Genomic DNA, 23699 nt, shown 5'->3' on the forward strand with positions numbered 1-23699 from the left:
AAGCAGGATAAAATCCATCAGGATCATCTAGACTGCATAGAAATCTTTATCTGCAGAAATATGGGCTATCATAAAGCCACAGACTTTTATAGCCATATAATCTAACTTTCTAACCCATTCAATCAATCACCCAACCAACTAACCAATACAAATTTATTGAGTGCTTACCAGATACCAGACACTGAGAGTACAGTAATGAGCAAAACAAGCCTAGTGGAATAAATGAGTATTAAAGAAAATTATTTGACAAATATATAACTGAAAATGATAAAAATAGTATGAAGGAAACATTCATAATGCATTGAGTATAATGGGAGTTACTTATTTATTTATAATCTTTTTGGCAGTGCGGCATGTGGGATCTTATTTCCCCAACCAGGGATCAAACCCACGCCCCCTGCACTGGCAGCATGGGTTCTTAACCACTGGACCGCCAGGGAAGTCCTAGGAGTTTCTAATTTAGATGGATTTGTATTTTGAGCCACTCAGCCAATCATGAGGAAATACATGTAGCAGTAAGTGATTGAAAGCAAATCTTGAACAATTATGTACGGATTATCTCAAATGACATTGCTACTTGCAAAATCAAAAAAAGGTAAAATGATTGAGGGATGATAAAATTGACTTATGAAGCTGTTTGCATTGAGGCCTTGACATGGCACTGTTGTTTTTCAGTTGCTAAGTTGTGTCCACCTCTTTGTGACACCATGGACTGAAGCACACGAGGAAGGCTTCCCTGTCTTTCACCATCTCGCAGAGGTTGCTCAAACACATGTTCATTGAGTGAGTAATGCCATCCAGCCATCTCATCCTCTGTCATCCCCTTCTCTCCTGTCTTCAGTCTTTCCCTACATCAGGGTCTGATGTTCAGCATCAGGGTCTGATGTCGCGATGGCATAAATCTTCCTTTTTAGGATAGCCTAGTGATCTTTCCCCCTCTCTAGACCCAGCCTGTGGTTGGCATTCCTCAGCAGTCTTGATGGTTATGGGACTATGACCAGAAGCATTCAAGATCTGGAGGAGTTTCAATTCATCATTGGTCTACTTTAATGAAGTTTCTCTTAACATTCAGCTGCTTTATCTCCTGGTACTACTCTTGCTCTCTGAACTATATGAGACCAGCACTAATTAAAGGCTTAAGGCCTCAATGAGAAGTTTAAGGATGGTGCCCCGTGATATAGGTGTGGGTTGCAGAGCCCCTGCCTAGAGGACTCACATGATGGTCAGACTTAGGCAAATTTCCAATCTAAGAAATAAACTCTTGGTCCTGCAGAACCAGACTATCTTGTTGGAGTTCTAGAGTTCACTGGACTTGGGAATCCTGATTTAAATTTACTAAATACGCACCCAAGAATCTGAAATGTCTAACTAGACATATAACTTATTAGCAGGTAATAAGAAATCTACTTGTCTAAATGACCCAGCTGGGCGAGGGTCATTTCTTCCAGTGAGAATATCTGGGAAGCCAAATTTTAACATGATAATGGGGAGTATAATGACAAAGCAAGAGGGGTGAGCTGGTAGATTCCAATAAATATAGTTGTAACTGTCCTTTAAATATATCTTGAATCCATCTACTTTTCATCTTTCCTGCCTTCACTCCACTTCTGGATACATCATTTCTTTTCTGGACTCTTCTGTGATGGCCCACTTACTGCCATATTAATTGAAGTGAACTCACTGAGACATAAATCTGATCATTAACGTTTCTGCCTGAAATTTTTGATTGGCATTCCATTCTTTTTATGACAAAGTCCCAACTCCTTTACATGAGTGAAGCCCCTGAATGGTCCAGACTCTGCCAACAATCCAGCCTGCTCTCTTGATCATCCCTCACTCACACTGAACTAGTCGAGGACTTTTAGTTCCTTCTCGAGGGCTATAGATAGTATTCTGAGTCATATCCTGTGAGCTGTTTTGTAGATACTGAAACCCCTACAAGGTGGAAGAAGGGGTACATGATGACCAGGTTGTAGCCATGACATAAGCTGCCACAATTCTGAGAACTGGCCTCAAAGAAATGGAGACAAATCAACCTGGAACTGAAGATTAACTGTACCTAAAATAATCAAGATGATGTTGGTCAGATCACCAGATGACTAATTTGAAGGTAACTGTCAGGGCTCCCTATGCTGTTTCTGCATGTAGCACCCTCCCTCTGTCTATAAAACTCTTGCCCACTTGTTGTCAGTACTGGGTAGTCGGACTTTAGACAGGAATCCACCCTCTCTCCCCTTCGTTGCCAGCATCAGAAATAAAGCAAACTCTTCTTTCCACCAACCTTGCCTCTTTATTGCCTTTAGAGCAGCAAGCAGCCAGACCCTACTTTTGGTTATAGGACCCTTCTTTATCATAGCATCCTCATCCTCCTGTTGTCCTGGGTCACTCCTACTGATCCTTTGAAAAGGAACTTAATCTTTATTTCCTCTGAAAGGCCATCCTGGACTCACTCTTACTCTCACTGAGTTTCTTCTGCTGTGTTTTCCCACAGCAACTTTTTTTCCCTGATTCATGGGGTCGCAGAGAGTCTGACACGACTGAGAGATTGAACTGAACTGAACTGAACACGCTGTTTTCCTCCACTCGATTACATGGCTGATAAAGGCTAGGATCATTAGTCTCTGAAGGTTCTGGAAAAGCGGAATACATGTCTAACTTCTTCACCTGGTACTTTGAGATTCAATAGATGCAAAATGAAATTTTATTAAATAAATACATACATTCCAATATTCATTAGCATCAACTGATGATGAAGTGATTGTTTATTCTCATGTTTGCCAAGGAACTCGTGTTTCACTTCTCCATTTCTTTTCTGAACCCAATGCCAAAGTATGACTCTTGGGTTGTCCTTCATTAAAAGAAATCTCTTTATTTCCCCTAAGATAAAATCTCTCATACACTATTTTAGATATGTAATTGGCAATAGTGAGTTTATTGACAGACTGGTACTCTCATATCTGGAACAAGAAAAATACTGTCTTCAGTGGACATTTTGAGTATTATTTGTTGCTATTTATTAAGGACCCATTCTGTACTTTCAACATTAGGGGTCCTTTGCTGTTACCCTTGCCAATGTGAAAAGCCACTGCACTCACTGCTAGCATAATAGTAGCAGAGCTGATTCCTGTTATTCTGAGATAATGAGAACATTAATTGAAAAGAATAAGATCAAGCTAGGGAGGGAAAGATTGTACTTTAGAAGGATATGGTTTCCGAATCTGGATCTTCATAGTTCATTCTCCTCTCTCTGTCCCAAATGGCTTTCCTTTTTGTTTTCAAAAAGAAAAACAAAAAGTAAACTAAGTTGAAGAGTGAAAAAAAGTTATTGAATCTAACTGAAATTCTTTTTTAATCCTCAGGACTAGTCATGATAATTTCCCATGGTACCTAGACATGATCCTCCATTTTGTTTGAAAATAGCAATTTTCTTTTCCCTCTAGGGCTGTTCTTAAGTTTCAGGCAGAGGTACTTATTTATATTTGAAACTTTGAAAATCATTAAATGCTTACTAATAAATTTCTGAAAATACAGTATTTTAAAAAATAAATACACAGTTTCTGTATTAATCAGCCTTTGCTGAAGAGTCAAAGAATTTAAAACTTCAGCGACTCATAATTATACATTGATTTCTGGATCACATTATAGGGGATGCAGGCTGAAGGAGCAGTCCCTGTTTGGGACATGCTGTTCTCATGGCAGAGGGCAGAAGTGCAAAAGGTTGATCCAGTGATGCAATTTCATCAGAGCTTCTCCTGGGATAGAAAGCATGCATGTTGCATGTCTATTCATATTTCACTGTGCTAAGTCGCTTCAGTTGTGTCCAGCTCTTTGCGACCCCATGGGCTATAGTCTGTCAGGTTCCTCTGTCCATGGGATTCTCTTGGCAAGAATACTGGAGTAGGTTGTCATGCACTCCTCTAGGGGATCTTCCTGACCCAGGGACCGAGCTCATGTCTCATATCTCTTGCATTGGCAGGTGGGTTCTTTACCACTAACACCATCTGGGAAGCCACATTTTTTTCTGGTCAAAGCCGTCACATGGCTAAACCCAGAGCCAGGAGGCCAGGGAGGTATAACCATCTTAGAGTTATGAACCAAGTGAATTATTATAAACAATAACATTACCACAATGGTGATATCAAAACACCACTTCTGCTAAAATTTTCATATTTAGGTAGGGCGGTGTTCATTGGAAGGACTGATGCTAAAACTGAAACTCCAATACTTTGGCCCCCTCATGCGACGAACTGACTCACTGGAAAAGACTCTGATGCTGGGAGGGATTGGGGGTGGGAGGAGACAGGGACGACAGAGAATGAGATGGCTGGATGGCATCACCAGCTCGATGGACATGAGTTTGAGTGAACTCCGTGAGTTGGTGATGGACAGGGAGGCCTGGTGTGCTGTGATTCATGGGATCGCAAAGAGTCGGACACGACTGAGCAACTGAACTGAACTGAATTTATTACAACTTTTAATTTTAGTATCTATATAATTTTAGATTTCAAATATTTGCTCAATAGAATGCTTTTCATGAAAATTATCTTTCATGGATATATAATATTTTATGAAGGTTCAGTTCAGTCGCTTAGTCGTGTCCGACTCTCCGCGACCCCATGAATCACAGCACGCCAGGCCTCCCTGTCCATCACCAACTCCCGGAGTACACTCAAACTCATGTCCACAGAGTCGGTGATGCCATCCAGCCATCTAAGGAACCATAATTTCTCTATAATTTAGCCATTTAAGTTTCTTCCAATCTTTTGCTCTCATTATGATCACTAATGGTGTTATGAAAATCTTTGTAATTTTTTCCTGGACATAAAATCTTTTCTTTTGATTTGGTGTGCAGAAAAATAATAACAGAATTGAAGAATATTAATTTAGAGTTCATACATTAGAGTTATTAAGATAATTTGAAAAATCTCTGTCCAAAAGGTGGTAACAATCCAGACAACCCCAACGCCTAAAAGGGAGGGTGTGCTAAGTCAGAATAATATCTGGACCTCCTGACAGTTCTATTTCTCATGGTCAATTAATAAACAAGCATTCTGGTTTTTTAAAAAATGGTAACAATTTTGACTCCTATTTGTAGTGTATAAGAAGGCTTATTTACCAAATTCTCACCAGCAGTGGTATTATTAATGATATCAAATACTTCCAAAACTATATTCTATGCCATTCAGGCTAGAATACTGGAGTGGGTTGCCATATTCCTCCTCCAGGGGAGCTTCCCGACCCAGGAATTGAACCCAGGTCTCCTATGCTTCCTGTATTGCAAATGGATTCTTTATATACTGAGTCATCAGAAAAGCCCCATGTATATTTTTGCATTCCTTTTATTTTCTGCTTCTCTTTTCTCTATCTGAGCCTTTCTTTCTCCATGGGGCTGAAATGTCACTAAGGGCAGAACTCTGTTCCAAGAGTCCCAAGAGTATTCTCATCTTTTGCTGTCTTTCCTATCAGATCTTGCTGCCTTTCTTCCTAAAATATGTTAGCCCTTTAAAAATAAAAATTAATCATCCTTTCTGGTATAACAATGCTTTCTTCCAATGTGCTGTTTGACTCTTCATTTCTATTATGTTTTTAAGTTAGAGGTGTTTAAGTGTTTTATGTGGATAAAGACTTTCAATCTTTTATTTTGTAATTTCTCTTGTTACATCCACATGTAGACACTTCTTAAATGTTTGATGAATATTTGGTTCAATTTTTCTATATTCTTTATGTCTAGTTATTCAGTTTATTTAGAATTTTCTCTGTTGTAGGGAGTGAGATAAGAAACCATTATTTCTCCTCGATGGTTGATGAAGTTCTTCCTTTTAAGACTCATAAGCTCTCATGCATCTCTTATCAGAATTGATGGGGTTCTGAATGGAGTTACCTTCTAATGAGCAAAATTAAATGAACATTATGCATTTAATATTTTAAGCTACTTAAATTCTTAAAATATCTTATATGATTAAAGGTTAAATCACTAAAGATTGATTCTCCTTTATTACTTTGGATTATCACAGACTATACTCCAAATCCATGTTCATGGTCTCATTTTTCTAGATAAGTACAAAAAGACCTGGACAAATAAGCACAAATCTATTACTCCAAGTAGAAAAGCAACCCTTAGCAAGCTCCCTGATCTCAGTGTGTCAGGAGAGCCAACTTCATGTCTGAAGAAACTATGTAGCTCAGAATGATGTAATCCAAGTCACTGGAATTTGAATTGCGAGGGTCATGATCAGATTGCACATAGTATTGTGGTTGGAATTTAATATGAGGTAATGACTGTTGTTGATTAAACATTGTCCCCAAGAGGCACTCTGGAGTCAGGGCGACCCCAATCCTTCAAGGATGACTTCACCCGAAGAAAAGAGACAGAAGGGCCTGTGGAAGATGCTGCTCCAAAACCCGGCAATGAGCACCTCGTGGCTCAAATTATAGGCTCTGGAAGAAGAAAAGCATTGCTCTCTGAGAGCCCACCATAAAATCTGCTGTGTAATATCATGCCTATAGTTAACAATATTACCTTGTGCATTTAAAAATGCAATAAGGGGGTAGATCTCATATTAAGTGTTCTCATCACAATAAAATCTAACAACAACAAAAAAAACAAAAACAGAAAAAAACCCAAAGGGGCAGAAAAAGACTTTGGAGGTGATGGATATGTTTAACACCCAATCAGGGGTGCACATGTTTGTCAGAACTCATCATATGGTATACTTTAAACAACTGATATACAGTGTTTTGTATTTCAGTTATAACCTCAGTAAAGCTGTTAAACATAATCTCTGTCTTGGGGACAAGCTGTTGTCAGAAAAAAAGAGTCTATTCCAGGACTTTGAAATCAGGGGTTTGGACTCTGGTAAGAAAATTGAGTCACCAGATAAACACCATCTTAGCAAGTCTTTAGTTGCTCAGGGCTAATCTGGAACAGTGTATGCTGACCAAGGGGAGGCAGACCACAAGCATGGTGGGCTTAGGAAAGGCTTTGAACCATATGGCTTGGAAACCCTGCTCTACGCTGATTGTGGAAGCTCTTGAGTCTTATAAGTAAAACCATTTTAATTTTACAAGCCTGGAAATGCCATACTGTCCAGTAGGATTTATTTAATTTGTCAATAAATACTCACTTCAGTTCAGTTCAGTTCAGTTCAGTCGCTCAGTCGTGTCCGACTCTCCGCGACCCCATGAATCACAGCACGCCAGGCCTCCCTGTCCATCACCAACTCCCGGAGTACACTCAAACTCATGTCCACAGAGTCGGTGATGCCATCCAGCCATCTCATTCTCCGTCGTCCCCTTCTCCTCCCGCCCCCAACCTTTCCCAGCATCAGAGTCTTTTCCAGTGAGTCAACTCGTCGCATGAGGTGGCCAAAGTATTGCAGTTTCAGCTTTAGCATCAGTCCCTCCAATGAACATCCAGGATTGATCTCCTTTAGAATGGACTGGTTGGATCTCCTTGCAGTATAAGGGACTCTCAAGAGTCTTCTCCAACACCACAGTTCAAAAGCATCGATTCTTCGGCGATCAGCCTTCTTCACAGTCCAACTCTCACAACCATACATGACCACGGGAAAAACCATTGCCTTGACTAGACGGACCTTGGTTGGCAAAGTAATGTCTCTGCTTTTTAATATACTATCAAGGTTGGTCATAACTTTCCTTCCAAGGAGCAAGCGTCTTTTAATTTCATGGCTGCAATCAGCATCTGCAGTGATTTTGGAGCCCAAAATATTAATGGATGCTAGATGCAGGGGATACAACTGTGAACAAAATAGACATAATCTCCTCCCACCCCCACTATGTTGTTTACAGTCTAAGGGAGAAACAGGTGTTAAATGATAAAGTATAAATAAGGAACAAACCCATCACAGGTAAGCAAAGTGGTCTTTATTCCAGGGTATAGAGTTAATGCTAGCATGTCAGGCTAGACAGTGAATGCCTGCCAAAACTGCTGCAGGTGGTGTGTGCTTTTTTTTAGATTCTTGAAAATGAAGATAACCCCAGCCTTATCCCTTTTTCCCTCAACTTGAGAAAATAATTAAGTCTTTAGTTTCATTAATTAAAAAAAAGTTCCTCTACCCAAGCTTCCTCAGTTTTGTGTCTGTGCTTAGCAGAATAATGATCTTCCAAAGATGTCCATGTTTTAATCTCCAAAGTCTGTGACTATGTTACATTACACAGCAAGAGGGGATTGGGTTGCAGATGGAGTTAACGGTTGTGAAGAATGACTTTAGGAAAATTATCGTGGATTTTTCAGGTGAGGTCAAGGTAATAACAAGTGTACTTAAATGTGGAAGGAGGCAGAGGAGGGTCAGAGTAACATAACGTGAGAAAAACTCAACTGGTTGCTGTGGCTTTGAAAATGTAGGGAGGGGGCCATGAGCCAGGAATGTGAATACTTTTAGAAGTTGGAAAAAGCAAAGAAACCTATTTTCTCCTAAAGCTTCCAGAACAATGCAGCCCTGCCATACTATTAGCTCAAAGGGACCCAGACCAGACTTCTCAGCTCCATAACTATAAGGGAATAAATTTGTGTTGTTTTCAGTTATTAAGCTTGTGATCATTTGTCATAGCATGTATAGAAAACTAAAACACCACTCTAATACTTTCATATACTCAAAGCTCCTTTTTCCAAAAAGCTTTTTTTCCCTTTCCTAAAGTTCCCTTTTCTGTTCTTAATTCAGAAGAACATTTCTTTTTCATTTTCAAGGTAATCTCTGCAACTGTAGACCATATTTTATTCACAATCTTCTCTTTTCTTCGACAGTAATTTCTATAATATCCGTCCTACTCAGCCTATGTGGGAAACTTTCTTTCTCTTTCAAAAATTGGTACTAAATCTTTGTGAATTTCACTATTCCACTTTCTAATAACTTTTCTGGAAGCTTTTCCCATTGTCATCTAAATCATGGAAGAGCCTTATGCAGCACAAAATGAGCAGAAAGACTTGTCCATCTTCTGAGTGGAGGGATTATTAGTTATTTTTGTTCTGTTACTAATTCCAAAACTGAAACAATGGAAAGGTCAAAAGATCATATGCTTATTAAAGAAACTGGAATTAGAATCGTGACACTGGAGAAAACCAGGGAAACCCAACACCTGAATCTTGGCAAGACCTTTTGGCAAAGTCTTCACCACATCCCAGTGGCTCAGAAGGAGAAATATTGTCTTTAGATGATAGTTCAAGACTTGTCCTTGGCTGAACTCAGCCCTAAGGATGCTAATCAATGACTCAAGTCAAAGTGGCGAGCACTCTCCAGTTGGGATAGATTTGTGCAGAGGCTCCCCAGTTCCCCCCTCCCCCATCCCACTTCAACATCCTATCGTTTTAATTATCAGAAGGCTGCCAAGTAGTGGTAATGGAATCAAGGGAAGCCAACTGCCCAGTTGGGGCACTAAATCCATAGCAACATGGCACAGTTAGGGTGATGGTTTTATAGTGTCACCATTATCCTCTACACTGTAGGGCCATTCAGTTCCAGGTTCTGTCCTAGAGTAGAGAGTTGTTAGAACACTGTGACAGTCTCATTACAAGGTAGTCACCTCTGAAAAGGCCCCATATTTTGGACTTGTCAGCAGAATTAGTGGAAGCTACCAAGATTTCTTTTGCTTTCCTATCTGGATGTGTACTACAACTTAGGTTATCCACTAAATATTTTGGTCTTTCCTTTAAAAATATATCTCAGTAAGACTAAACACTTTTTCATCCCTCATCTAAAGCTGGTTAACTTTTCCTTTGCTCCTGTAAAGGAAATAAAAAAGTATTTTGTGCTTTAACATTATATGAAACTAATGATCAATTTTGAAAAACAATTTGTGCCCCATCCCACTTATTCTTCAGCATGTTCTCAAGTCAACTCCTTCCAACTAGTGTTGTCAGACTTATACCACCAAACTATCAAACAACCCTTGTCAGCTCCTAAAGGTGCAGAGAGCCATTGGGCTGGACGCACAGCCCTGTGTGTAGATCCAGGGGCAGAGCGGGGGTAGACAGATGGATGCTACATCAGGGCAAGTTGCAGCTGAATTTATAAGGGAAGTTTTCTCAGCAAAATCACAGTCATGGAGAATGCTCCCTCATGAGTCTCTAAGCTCCCCCTTCCAGGAAATTTTTCCAAATAGGTCAGTGCAAGAGAGACCAACAAGGCAAAGAAGGTTGGATTATGTTATTTGCAACTCTTCATCATTATGAATCTACATTACTCTCCTCTTCAAGTTTCCTGGGGCATCATCAATGCATTTGTGTTACTTGAAACTAAAGACCCTCAGTACTATGCATCCTTTGAAGTTCAGAGGATATACTCCTCTAAAATAGCTAACACAAATAAGAACAGAAACCTGATGAGTCACCTCAGAGATAACCCACTTGATGGGCAAAACTTTTGCTGATGAATTAAAAGTAGCTCCTAAATATCATCAAAGAAGTGATCATTTAATTCAGATAAAATGAATGTAAACAAATTAAACCTAATTATTAAAAAATATGAATTGTTTTTCTTGTTTACTGAAATAGCATGTGCTCACTGTCAAAGAAAATCATGCTTTACAAAATATATCAAATTAGCAATTAAATGTCTCACGTTCTCTTGGTGTTAACAACTTGGTGTATGTTTATTCAAATTTTTTCTATGCACATGCCAATATATCAGATTAATTTCAAAATATTTCCATGACAGAAGAGTATTATATAATATCTTTTAAAAGAAGAAATCTGAGGAGTAATACTGCTTTTCTGAGGCTCTCTTTCTTTGTGAATCAAAGAAAGATGTTATATAATACAATGTTATATATTAATCAAAGAAAGCTGTTATATAATATATACACAGTGTGCATGCTCAGCTGTGTCTGATTCTTTGCAACCCCATGGGCTATAGCCCACCAGGTTCCACTGTCCATGGAATTTTCCAGGCAAGAATACTGGAGTGGGTTATCATTTCCTACTCCAGGGGATCTTTCCAACCCAGGGATGGATTGGCAGGGTGTAGGGAGAAGGCAATGTTTGGGAATTCTACTTTAATATCAGAATAAATTCTAAGCACCTATGAAATTGTTCTGATACAGTGACATATAATTCACTAAAGGGAATACTCTGGATAATTAGATATATTATCAAATATGTGGGTGTGTATGTCAGTCACTCAGTTGCTACAAAATGAGAACTTGCAGACATTGTTGCAAGAAATGTAATTTAATACAATTTTTTTGGAAAACCATTTGGCAATGTGCATTGAGTCTTGGGCTTCCCTGGTGGCTCAGATGGTAAAGAATCTGCCTGCAATGCAGGAGACCTGGGTTTGATCCCTGGGTTGGAAAGATTCTTCTGCAGAAGGGAAAGGCTACCCACTCCAGAATTCTTGCCTGAGAAATCCCATGGACAGAGAAACCTGGAGGGCTATAGCCATGGGGTTGCAAAGAGCTGGACATGACTGAGCGACTAACACTTTCACTTCACTTTCATCAAGTTTCAAAACTAAGTTTTGCACCCTCATATTTACCACTGTTCAGTTCAGTTCAGTCGCTCAGTTGTGTCTGACTCTTTGCAACCCCATGAATCACAGCACGCCAGGCCTCCCTGTCCATCACCAACTCCCGGAGTTCACTCAAACTCATGTCCATCAAGTTGGTGATGCCATCCAGCCATCTCATTCTCTGTCATCCCCTTCTCCTCCTGCCCCTAATCCTTCACAGCATCAGAGTCTTTTCCAGTGAGTCAACTCGTCGCATGAGGTGGCCAAAGTTTTGGAGTTTCAGCTTTAGTATCAGTCCTTCCAATGAACACCCAGGATTGATCTCCTTTAGAATGGACTGGTTGGATGTGCTTGCAGTCCAAGGGACTCTCAAGAGTCTTCTCCAGCACCACAGTTCAAAAGCATCAATTCTTCGGTGATCAGCTTTCTTCACAGTCCAACTCTCACATCCATACATGACCACTGGAAAAAACATAGCCTTGACTAGATGGACCTTTGTTGGCAAAGTAATGTCTCTGCTTTTTAATATACTATCTAGGTTGGTCATAACTTTCCTTCCAAGGAGTAAGCGTCTTTTAATTTCATGGCTGCAATCAGCATCCGCAGTGATTTTGGAGCCCAAAAATAAAGTCTGACACTGTTTCCACTGTTTTCCCATCTATTTCCCATGAAGTGATGGGACCAGATGCCATGATCTTTGTTTTCTGAATGTTGAGCTTCAAGCCAACCTTTTCACTCTCCTCTTTCACTTTCCTCAAGAGGCTTTTGAGTTCCTCTTCACTTTCTGCCATAAAGATGGTATCATCTGCATATCTGAGGTTATTGATATTTCTCCCAGCAATCTTGATTCCAGCTTGTGCTTCTTCCAGCCCAGCGTTCCTCCTGATGTACTCTGCATTAAGATTCCATTTTATGGGAGTAAGCCAATGTGAAGGCAAGAACCACTTCGCAAAAATATGTATTCAAGTATTATTTATGATACCAGAAAATTTGGAATGATGTAAACATTAATTCTCCAACAAAGATATGGTACAACTAAGTTGTGGTTTATTAATTCGAAGGGATATTAAACAGCCACTGAAGATGATGTTTGGGGAGCACTTAGAATCACATAAGAGAGAGGTTCCTGGCATGCTGCACGCAGTCCATGGCATCGCAAAGAGTCCGATTCGACTTGCCGACTGAACAAGAGAGAGGCTCATGTTTGAGTGCTTGGGTGTTTTTTGAAAGACGAGTTATACAGCTTAATGTTCAAGATTATCTCAATGACATATATATATATATATATTCACTTATTGGACTATAATTGCATTACAATGTTAGTTTCTGCTATACGAAGTGAATCAGCTACATGTATACATATATCCCCTCCCTGTTGGACCTCCCACCCCACCCACCATCCCACCCCCCTAGGTCATCATAGAACACCGAGCTGAGCTCCCTGTGCTATACAGCAGGCTCCCACTGGATATCTGTTTTACATATGGCTATGTATATATATCAATGGTAGGTTTTATGGCTCAGTAGTAGTGACAATAGTAGCAGTAGGGGTAGGGTAGTAGTGTAGTAAACTTGGGGGGCATTGTCCAGGGAACATTAGTTCTCTTTCACTAACAAATGCTCCTCTACCCACACACAAGGACCCTCAGCAGCCATGTTATCTTATGTGAGTGTTCCCTTCCCACAGTTGATTGGACAAAGGAGGGACTCTTGGCATGAGCTTGGGGAAAGTGATTGACCATTTCAGGAACCAAGGCTTGATTTTAATAAGTGGTAGAAAGAATAAGGTGTAGAGTTGGGATCTATGGGGTGACCATATTTGACTGTCAGTATGCCAAAGCGGAAGACATGGCAACCCACTCCAGTATTCTTTCCTGAAGAATCCCATGGACAGTGGAGCCTGGTGGGCTATGGTCCATAGGGTTGCAAAGAGTTGGACACAACTGGAGTGGCTTAGCATGCACAAATGCCAAAGCGAAAAAGAGAGAAGGACAGAACCTCTATTTGCTAGGTTCCCACTTGCTTCTCAATTTCCAACATCAGTCACTGTATGTTCTGCTGCCCTTGTTGTTCCCTGGATCATCCCCAGTACTCTACATAAATTCTTATTTTTGTTTAAATCGACTCTAAATGGGTTTCTGTCATTAATACCCAATAAATATGGGATAAACAAATATGGATAGAAAACAGTAGCAAGAGATTTTCAGAATGTTCATCGTGGTGAGAAATGGCATATAATTTTATTTTCTTCTTTATGCTTTTCAGTATTTACAGTTCTCTAAAGGGAGCAATATAATTTCCATAATAAAAAATGATAAAGAGCATTATAACAGAAGGAAATATTTATTTATAAATAAGTCTTTGGGTTTTCCCCTTAGAATAAGAAGAGCTTCATTGCAAAATATGTTACTCAAATATTCTCAAATGTAACTATTTCCAGCAGTGAAAAAACAGTCCAGCATTAGATGGTTGGTAGGGTTCTCATTACAGGTCTGGTGAGTCCTCAGGTTAACCAGACCCCAGATTCAGAGATAGTGTTTTGGTCTAGAGAGAAGTAAGATCATTTTTTTCTGCTTATGATTGGTTCATAAGTGGGCTTGTGACCTGATGTGCGCCAATGAGGTTGAAGAAGAAGCTTCTAGGATTTTTTTTTTTTTTTGGTACTGTTTTTAAAGAACTTCAAGAAAAACCCTCTGGAAAAAAAAAGAAGGAAAGAAGCAACCCTCTGACTCTTTGTGGGGGAAATTGTGTAGAAAGAAGACCCAGAGTAGCTGCTATAATCTTATTCCCAGTCTGAGGATGAATCTGAGATCTGGAGAGAGGAAAAGTAAGAGAACTGCAGCCAAATGGGCCTGAAGTTGCTTAGTTAATCTATCTTGAAGCCCAGTTTACCTTTAGACCTCCCATTAAGTGAGTCAATAAGCTCCACTGTGGTTTAACCAGTTTGGATCAAACCTTCTGTGTTTCAGAGCCAAAGCTTTCTAATGATATACCTATGAATTTAGATATGTGAAAGTATTAGTCGCTCAAGCATGTCCAACTCTGCCACCCCATGGACTGAAGCCTGCCAGGCTTCTCTCTTCATGGGATTCTCCAGGCAACAATACTGGAGTGGGTAGCCATTCCCTTCTCCAGGGGATCTTCCCAACCCAGGGATCAAATCCAGGTCTCCTGCATTGCAAGCAGATTCTTTTCTTCTTTTTTTTAGTTTTGCTCTTTGTTTTTGTTTTCCTTTTTTTTAAAATTAATTTATTTTAATTGGAGGCTAATTACTTTACAATATTGTATTGGTTTTGCCATACATTGACATGAATCTGCCCCAGGTTCATGTGGGTACATGTGTTCCCCATCTTGAACCCCGCTCCCAGCTCCCTCCCCATATCATCCCTCTGGGTCATCCCAGTGCACCAGCCCTGAGCATCCTGTATCATACATCGAACCTGGACTGATTAACTCACACAGTTATGAAGATCTAGTCTAGCACTTTTATTCTCCTTCATTTATCTCTAGCCCATCCGTTCTGCCTCTAAGTCAGTTTCTCGTATTTCAATATGGCTCAGTTTGTAAATAGCACATGTGTGGAGCCCAAGCAAAGACATTTGTTAATCCCAAATCTGCTATTTCTTCTAGTTCTCTTTGACCACACATCTATATTTTGCTGACCGTTCACCGCCTTTCCCTCCCACCCACTTTTCCCCATCCCATCCCCAACTGGCACCAACAGGCAGTTATGCTTTTCTCTCATAGAAGACACAGACACTACTCCAACACTTTTTCTGGGCTTCCCAGGTGGTTCAGTGGTAAAGAATCCACCTGTCAATGCAGGAGCTGCAGAAGATGAAGGCTCTATCCTTGGGCTGTGAAGATCCCCTGAAGAAGGAAATGGCAACCCACTCCAATATTCTTGCCTGGAAAATTCCACGGCTAGAGGAGCCTGGCAGGCTATAGTCCATGGGGTTGCAAAGAGTTGGACTCGACACATCAGAAGCGACTGAGCACACACCCTCTAGCTAGTGCCTCCAGCTTTCTCCTCTTTTGAAACTGGGCCCTGGGATGTGTCATTTTCTACCTTGAGTTGACCTCTAGAAGTCAGTTGGGAAGAAAAGTGGATATATACTGTAGTTATGTATTCTATCTTAGTTTGTGTTGGTTTACTCTAAACAGCTTGTAAGGAAACAGGTAGAATTTAAACTGAAAGTTTCATGGGTCATAGATTCAAGGGTGAAGTGGTATAATCAGAATTAATGATGATGCTTCTGCAGAAAATTTAGCTGTGAGAGCCCTTAGGAGATCTGATTTTACTAAGTCCTAGTAAATCAGTCCCACTTATGTAAGACATATTTATTCAAGGGCTTTATATCAGTTCACCTGCTAATCAATTGAAAGGAGAAATATAAATCACAGAGAATGATTAACATGACATGCCATGGAAACTCAACACAGAAGCAAATGAGGAAAAGCTGTATCTTAGGCCTCAGCTCTCCTCCCACTCCCTCAGTTCAGTTCAGTTCAGTTCAGTCGCTCAGTAGTGTCCGGCTCTTTGCTACCCGACTCCCTGCTGCTGCTGCTGCTAAGTCGCGTCAGTCATGTCCGACTCTGTGCGACCCCATAGATGGCAGCCCAACAGGCTCCTCTGTCCCTGGGATTCTCCAGGCAAGAACACTGGAGTGGGTTGCCATTTCCTTCTCCAATGCATGAAAGTGAAAAGTGAAAGTGAAGTTGCTCAGTCATGCGACCCCATGGACTGTAGCCCACCAGGCTCCTCTGTCCATGGGATTCTCCAGGCAAGAGTACTGGAGTGGGGTGCCATTGCCTTCTCCACCCCACTCCCTAGTACCATGCAAATAAGAGAGTTTGCACAATAGCAATTCATGTGATTTATAGATTTCCAGGAATCTTAATATATGTTTTAATGACACATGTACATAGTTTGAGTTCTCTCTGAGAAGATTCTACTTTATTTGTCCAAGAATTTCTGGCTTTTAAGTAATGGAGGGACAGGTGTCTAGTATAATACCTGGTATATCATGGGCATTGAGGAAAATTGAGTCAGTGAGTACCAGGGGATTGTGGTAATCACTGAATTAAAGCAGCAGATTAAAACAATTTCTAGCACTTGAGAAATTCCACAAAAACAAAGCTAATATTGCAGAGCTGATTTGATGGGACTACAATCAGAGTCAGTCACACATGAAAGAACCATTGACTTGATTAGGAATACAAAAAACAGAATCTTACAGCTGAATGTCACATAGAAAACTCTCAGCATTCACTGGTTACTACTCAGGGAGCAGAGGAATCAGTGTCCTCAGTAGACCTAGAAAGAAGAAGTTGTAGTTAACTCTCAGACTCAAAAAGTTTTCTCCAGAGGGTGGAAATTTTCATTTTCTATTGCTTTGTAGGTATGTTTTGAAAGGTGGGCTGAGATATTATTTAGCATCATTGGAATATATTATGCAATTTGACCTTTGTCTCAAGTGAGGGAAGGTTTTAGAATACAGCTCTACACTATCATGTTTATTCAAAGATTTATATAATAAAGCACACATTGTATGGTAAATCTATCTTCTCCTCATAGTTATTTCTATTTGCCACTAACCATGGTCTTTATTTGGGACTTCTCAGGTGGCTCAGTGGTAAAAGAATCCACCTGCCAATGCAGGAGATGCAGGAGATATGGGTTTGATCCCTGGGTTGGGGAATTCCTCTGGAGTAGGGAATGGCAACCCACTCCAGTATTCTTGCTTGGAAATTTCCATGGACAGAAGAGCCTGGCAGGCTATAGCCTGTGGGGTCACAAAAAGCTGGACATGACTGAGCACACATGCAGGGACTTTAATAAAACTTTTGTTTCATTAAGACTAAAATGGATGGATATTTTCCCCATTAAACATTTGTTGAGAGTTTCTTACATGCCAGGCATGGATCTTTTGTAAACAGTTTTGATGGATGGGAAGACATCAGTGTTGGAGAATATGAGTAATATGCATAACAGCCAGAGTGGAATAGATCTATGGAATATAATCCTCAACATTGTGCAACTTTTGGTTGAAGACAGCATGACAGCCAATCATACACAATTATAAGCAAACAGAAATTTGTTTTATGTAAATACCTTAGGAACAGGAATAATTATGTAGGGCTGACTTCATGGTATGCAAGCTGCACTCAGAAGAGCCTGAGATTGTTTCAAAGCTCTTTTGCTATTGCCTTAAAATTCATAACAATGATGGGAACAGAAGGCTTCTCATTTTGGTTTTTACACTGGACACCCACAAATTATAGAGCTAGTCCTGTTCTCAGATTGAATTCTGAGATTATATATTGAGTTGGCCAAAATGTTCGTTTGGATTTTTCCATAAGATATTACAGAAAGCTGGAACAAACTTTTTGGGCAACCCACTATATACTGTATTATCCCCTAAATGGACATGTTCTTTTTATCACAAATGCAATCTAATTTATTCACTAAGCTTTAGGATGAAGGCTAAGCATCAAAGCACTGATGCTTTTGAACTGTAGTGCTGGAGAAGACTCTTGAGAGTCCCTTGGACAGCAAGGAGAGCAAACCAGTCAATCCTAAAGGAAATCAATCCTGAATATTCATTGGAAGGACTGATGCTGAAACCGAAACTCCAGTTTGGTCACCTGATGCACAAAGCCAACTCATTGGAAAAAACCCTGATGTTAGGAAAGATTGAGGGCAGGAGGAGGAGGGGATGACAGAGGATAAGATGGTTGGATGGCATCACCGATTCAATGGACATGAATTTGAGCAAACTCCAGGATATAGTGAAGGACAGGGAAGCCTGGTGTGCTGCAGTCCATGGGGTTGCAGAGTTGGACACGACTCAATGACTGAACAGCAGCGAGCTTTAGGATTTACTTTCTTACTTGTGAGGTCTCCTTGTCTCAAATTCATTCTCAATCTCTTATTCTCTTCTAGGACAATACTGTAAATCAACCCTACTTCAATACAGGAAAAAAAAAAAGTATGGAGAGGTAACCCTACTAAACCTGACAACATGAGTGACTGTGAACTGTGTTTGGGGTGGGGAGGCAGGGAGATGGTTCAGGTGGAGAAGCAGCATTGCAAATGCCTAGAGGAGACTAACCTATTCACTGCCCTACAGCCACACCCTGAAGTCGCCCCACCTTGGTCACAGAATTTTTTCTGCATGAGGGGAAATGCCTGGAGATATAAATTCATCAGTTTGGTTTAATTAGCAGAGAGTGAAACCATCTGAGCTACCCAGTTTACAAAATAAGTACACAGGACTTCCCTGGTGATCCAGTGACTAAGACTCTGTACTCCCAATGAAAGGGGCCTGGGTTCGATTCCTGGTCAGGGAACCAGATCTCACATGCTGCAACTAAGACCTGGCCAAATAAATACTTAAAAGAAATATGAACGAACAGTAAATAGCTCACAATTCTGTAGGTAGAACCACCATTTGATCTGAAACATATTTGCTTTGTAATCCAAGTATTTTCTGCCTCGGAAACCTCAAGTTCTTCAGAATTTTGCGTTAACTTAATTTTACAGCTTTTAAACTTATTAATAAATGTTTCAATTTCCATTACATGTGTGATGAGAAAGCCAATATCTTCTACCACCTTGTAAAACATACCTGAATGCACACACGTGCACATATTTACAGATGCACCAAGGGGTATCTTCCCCAGGAGGTCTTGGGATCACCTTTCTCCTGTCAATTCTTGCTTTAATTTTCTTTTTTCTGTTGAAGTCTTGAGTTTCTGCTCCTGTAGGTGGTCTCTTCTCTGGCCCAAGTTGACCTTAATGTGCATTATAGATCCTTTTACCTTGTGTTCCCTAAACAACCTCAAATACGAGGTTGCTTTATGTATTAAATAGCACTTTTATTGAAGGCTTGTGGGTTTCTGCAGCAGCCACATTGTAGTATGGCCCCAAACTACAAAGTGCATATTAATGGCATCTTTGTTCTTTAAATCCTTTATCGAACCCACCACTGTTCATTTCCCGAGGCTATCTTCCTCTCCAGGCCTTCTGCCTAACACTGGCTTGTCCCCCACCCCCACCCCAATCCTCCTTATACATCAGTCGCACACCCTTTCCTTCAAATGGCATTGGAAATTTCAAGTCTCTACTTGATTATGTGAAGAAATGCAAACCCATAGGCTGACTATATATTATACATCTGTGAAAAGGTTGGCTTGAAGCTCAACATTCAGAAAACAAAGATCATGGCATCTGGTCCCATCACTTCATGGGAAATAGATGGAAAAACAGTGGAAACAGTGTCAGACTTTATTTTTTTGGGCTCCAAAATCACTGCAGATGGTGATTGCAGCCAGGAAATTAAAAGACGCTTACTCCTTGGAAGGAAAGTTATGACCAACCTAGATAGTATATTAAAAAGCAGAGACATTACTTTGCCAACCAAGGTCCATCTAGTCAAGGCAATGGTTTTTCCCGTGGTCATGTATGGATGTGAGAGTTGGACTGTGAAGAAAGCTGATCGCCGAAGAATCGATGCTTTTGAACTGTGGTGTTGGAGAAGACTCTTGAGAGTCCCTTGGACTGCAAGGAGATCCAACCAGTCCATTCTAAAGGAGATCAATCCTGGATGTTCATTGGAGGGACTGATGCTAAAGCTGAAGCTGCAATACTTTGGCCACCTCATGCGACGAGTTGACTCACTGGAAAAGACTCTGATTCTGGGAAAGGTTGGGGGCGGGAGGAGAAGGGGACGACGGAGAATGAGATGGCTGGATGGTATCACCGACTCTGTGGACATGAGTTTGAGTGAACTCCGGGAGTTGGTGATGGACAGGGAGGCCTGGCGTGCTGTGATTCATGGGGTCGCGGAGAGTCGGACACGACTGAGCGACTGAAATGAACTGAACTGAACTGAAAGATGATGTAAGTAAATCAAGAAGATTTGCCCAAACAAATATACATGGAGTTCCATCCTCATCAAGAACTTGCCAAGATGTGAAATTTTACCCTATCTTTCCATCTCCTGCAGTTGTCTCTGTACGTAAAATTGAGAAATATAGCAGTTTATTTTCCCAGTGATAAAAGTCAGACTCCCCTCACCAGAGAGCAGAAGGGATGTTAGTCAGTCTGGGTTTAAATAGGAGCTTGACCCCCCTCTGGTTGGCTAACACCATTGCTAACAGTGAACAGAACTGGGATTAGCTTGTTACACTGTAGTTTTAGGGTTTGACTTTTTGTCAGTCAGTAACAGTGTAAGGCATTCGTAAAAATAATATTTAAGCACTTAAAAAAGGAGGCATATAGAGACAAACTTACATTCTGAGTAAAAATGTATAAATACAAGTTTTAAAATATATAGCCAGTCAGGAAGAGGACTTCCCCGGTGGCTCAGCTGGTAAACAAGTTGCCTACCAATGCAGAAGATGCAAGAGAGGTGGATTCAATCCCTGGGTTGGGAAGATCCCCTGGAGAATGAAATGGCAACATGCTCCAGTATTCTCGCCTGGAAAATTCCATGGACAGAGGAGCCCATGGGGTCGCAAAGAGTCAGACACAATTGAGCACTCACATGCACACAAGGAGACAGACAGAAAAATCTATTGTGATTCAGAAGAAACAGAAATGCAATGTTGATTAAAACTTGGATGCTAAGAAAGAAAAGTTTAAAAATAATAAATGCTGGATAGGGTGTGGAGAAAAGGAAATTCTCCTACACCGTTGGTGGGAATGTAAATTGGTACAGCCACTATAGAAAACAGTATGGAGTTTCCTAAAAAACACCAAAAACCTAAAAACAGAGTTACTATACGATTCAGCAGTCCCACTCCTGAGGATATAACTGGGAAAAATTAAAACTCTTATTTAGAAAAGATACATGCACCCCAGTGTTCATAGCAGCACTATAATAGCCAACACATGGAAGCAACCTAAATGTTCACCAATAGACTACTGGATAAAGAAGATGTGGTTTAGTTTTTAGTTCAGTCACTCAGTCGTATCCGACTCTTTGCGACTCCATGAATCGCAGCACACCAAGCCTCCTTGTCCATCACCAACTCCCGAAGTCCACCCAAACCCATGTCCATTGTGTTGGTGATGCCATCCAACCATCTCATCCTCTGTCATCCCCTTCTCCTGCCTTCAGTCTTTCCCAACATCAGGGTCTTTTCAAATGAGTCAGCTCTCCGCATCAGGTAGCCAAAGTATTGGAGTTTCAACTTCAACATTAGTCCCTCCCATGAACACCCAGGACTGATCTCCTTGAGGATGGACTGGTTGGATCTCCTTGCAGTCCAAGGGACTCTCAAGAGTCTTCTCCAACACCACAGTTCAAAAGCATCAATTCTTCGGTGATCAGCTTTCTTTATAGTCCAACTCTCACATCCATACATGACCACTGGAAAAACCATTGCCTTGACTAGATGGACCTTTGTTGACAAAGTAATGTCTCTGCTTTTTAATATGCTGTCTAGATTGGTCATAACTTTCCTCCCAAGGAGCAAGCGTCTTTTAATTTCATGGCTGCAATCACCATCCGCAGTGATTTTGGAGCCCAGAAAAATAAAGTCAGCCACTGTTTCCACTGTTTCCCCATCTATTTGCCATGAAGTGATGGGACCAGATGACATGATCTTAGTTTTCTGAATGTTGAGCTTCAAGCCAACCTTTTCACTCTCCTCTTTCACATTCATCAAGAGGTTTTTAGTTCCTCTTCACTTTCTGCCATAAGGGTGGTGTCATCTGCATATCTGAGGTTATTGATATTTCTCCCAGCAATCTTGATTCCAGCTTGTGCTTCTTCCAGCCCAGCGTTCCTCATGATGTACACTGCATATAAGTTAAATAAGCAGGGTAACAATATACAGCCTTGATGTACTCCTTTTCCTTTTTGGAACCAATCTGTTGTTTCATGTCTAGTTCTAACTGTTGCTTCCTGACCTGCATACAGCTTTCTCATGAGAGAAAGTCAGGTGGTCTGGTATTCCCATCTCTTTCAGAATTTTCCAGTTTATTGTGATTCACACAAAGACTTGGCATAGTCAATAAAGCAGAAATAGATGTTTTTTTTGGAACTCTTTTGCTTTTTGATGATCCAGATGTGGTAGATATATACAATGGACTATTACTCAACCATAAAGAAGAATGAAATCTTCAGCATTGTGGATGGGCCTAGAGATTATCATACTAAGTAAAGTAAGTCAGTCAGAGAAAGACAAAGATTATATGATATCACTTATATGTAGACTCTAAAAAAAATTACAAATGAGCTTATTTACAAAACAGAAACATAATCACAGACATAGAAAATGAACTTGTGGTTACGAAAGGGTAAAGAAGGAGGAGAGATAAATTGCAAATATGGGATTAACAGGTACACACAACTGTATATAATATAGATAAATAATAAGGTTCTACTGTATAGCACAGGGAATGATATTCAAGATCTTATAATAAACTATAATGGAAAAAGAATATATATATGAACATATATGTATAACTGAGTCACTTTGCTGTACATCTGAAACTAATATTATAAATCAACTATATTTCAATTTAAAAAATTAAAAAATAATTTGTAAAGTATACAAAAGCACATTTGTAAAGTATAACTAGGCTAGTGAAGTGACCCCATACCTTGTATGTAATGACTGGATGCTTTTTTAGAGTTAAATATTCCATTTCAAAATTTATCTGTAATTGAGTTAATCATGGCATCTATATATGCATTGGAGATTTGGTAAACAATTTTGCACACAATATCATAGCATTTCTATTTTTGATTTACTTTTGTATGCAGAGGAAATGATCTAGTTTAAAACAATCTGACAAGACACAAAGTTTTGAATGACTATCCCTGTCATTGCGGTTATCACAAGATTATAAGGCCCTATTTGGGTAATTCTTTTGCCATGAGACCATGAGTGCCTGCAGCATGGGAACTGGACCAAACTGGTCTTTCTCCCTGACAGCTAGTACAGTTTCTAATACATAGATGTTCAGTAAAGTGTTTGTGTTAGTTAAATAAATAAATGACCAGTGTATAAAAGAAATCAAGATGAGTCTAGTGGGAGTTTAGTGGAAGTCAGCCCAATAAAAATCAGACATTTAGAAAGAAACTATTCAGTGAATGCGTTTGTACTGGTTTTAGGATAATTGTTATGTTAGTTTTATCTATCCTAATTTCATTCCGTTAAATGAGAGAAACCTGCCTAGCCCTTCTTATTATTGATACATTTTGATAAATGCAGAAT

Source organism: Moschus berezovskii, chromosome 16 (genome assembly GCF_049115385.1).
Source record: "Moschus berezovskii isolate FMDL1 chromosome 16, NW_MosBer_1.0, whole genome shotgun sequence".
NCBI classification, from domain to species: domain Eukaryota; kingdom Metazoa; phylum Chordata; class Mammalia; order Artiodactyla; family Moschidae; genus Moschus; species Moschus berezovskii.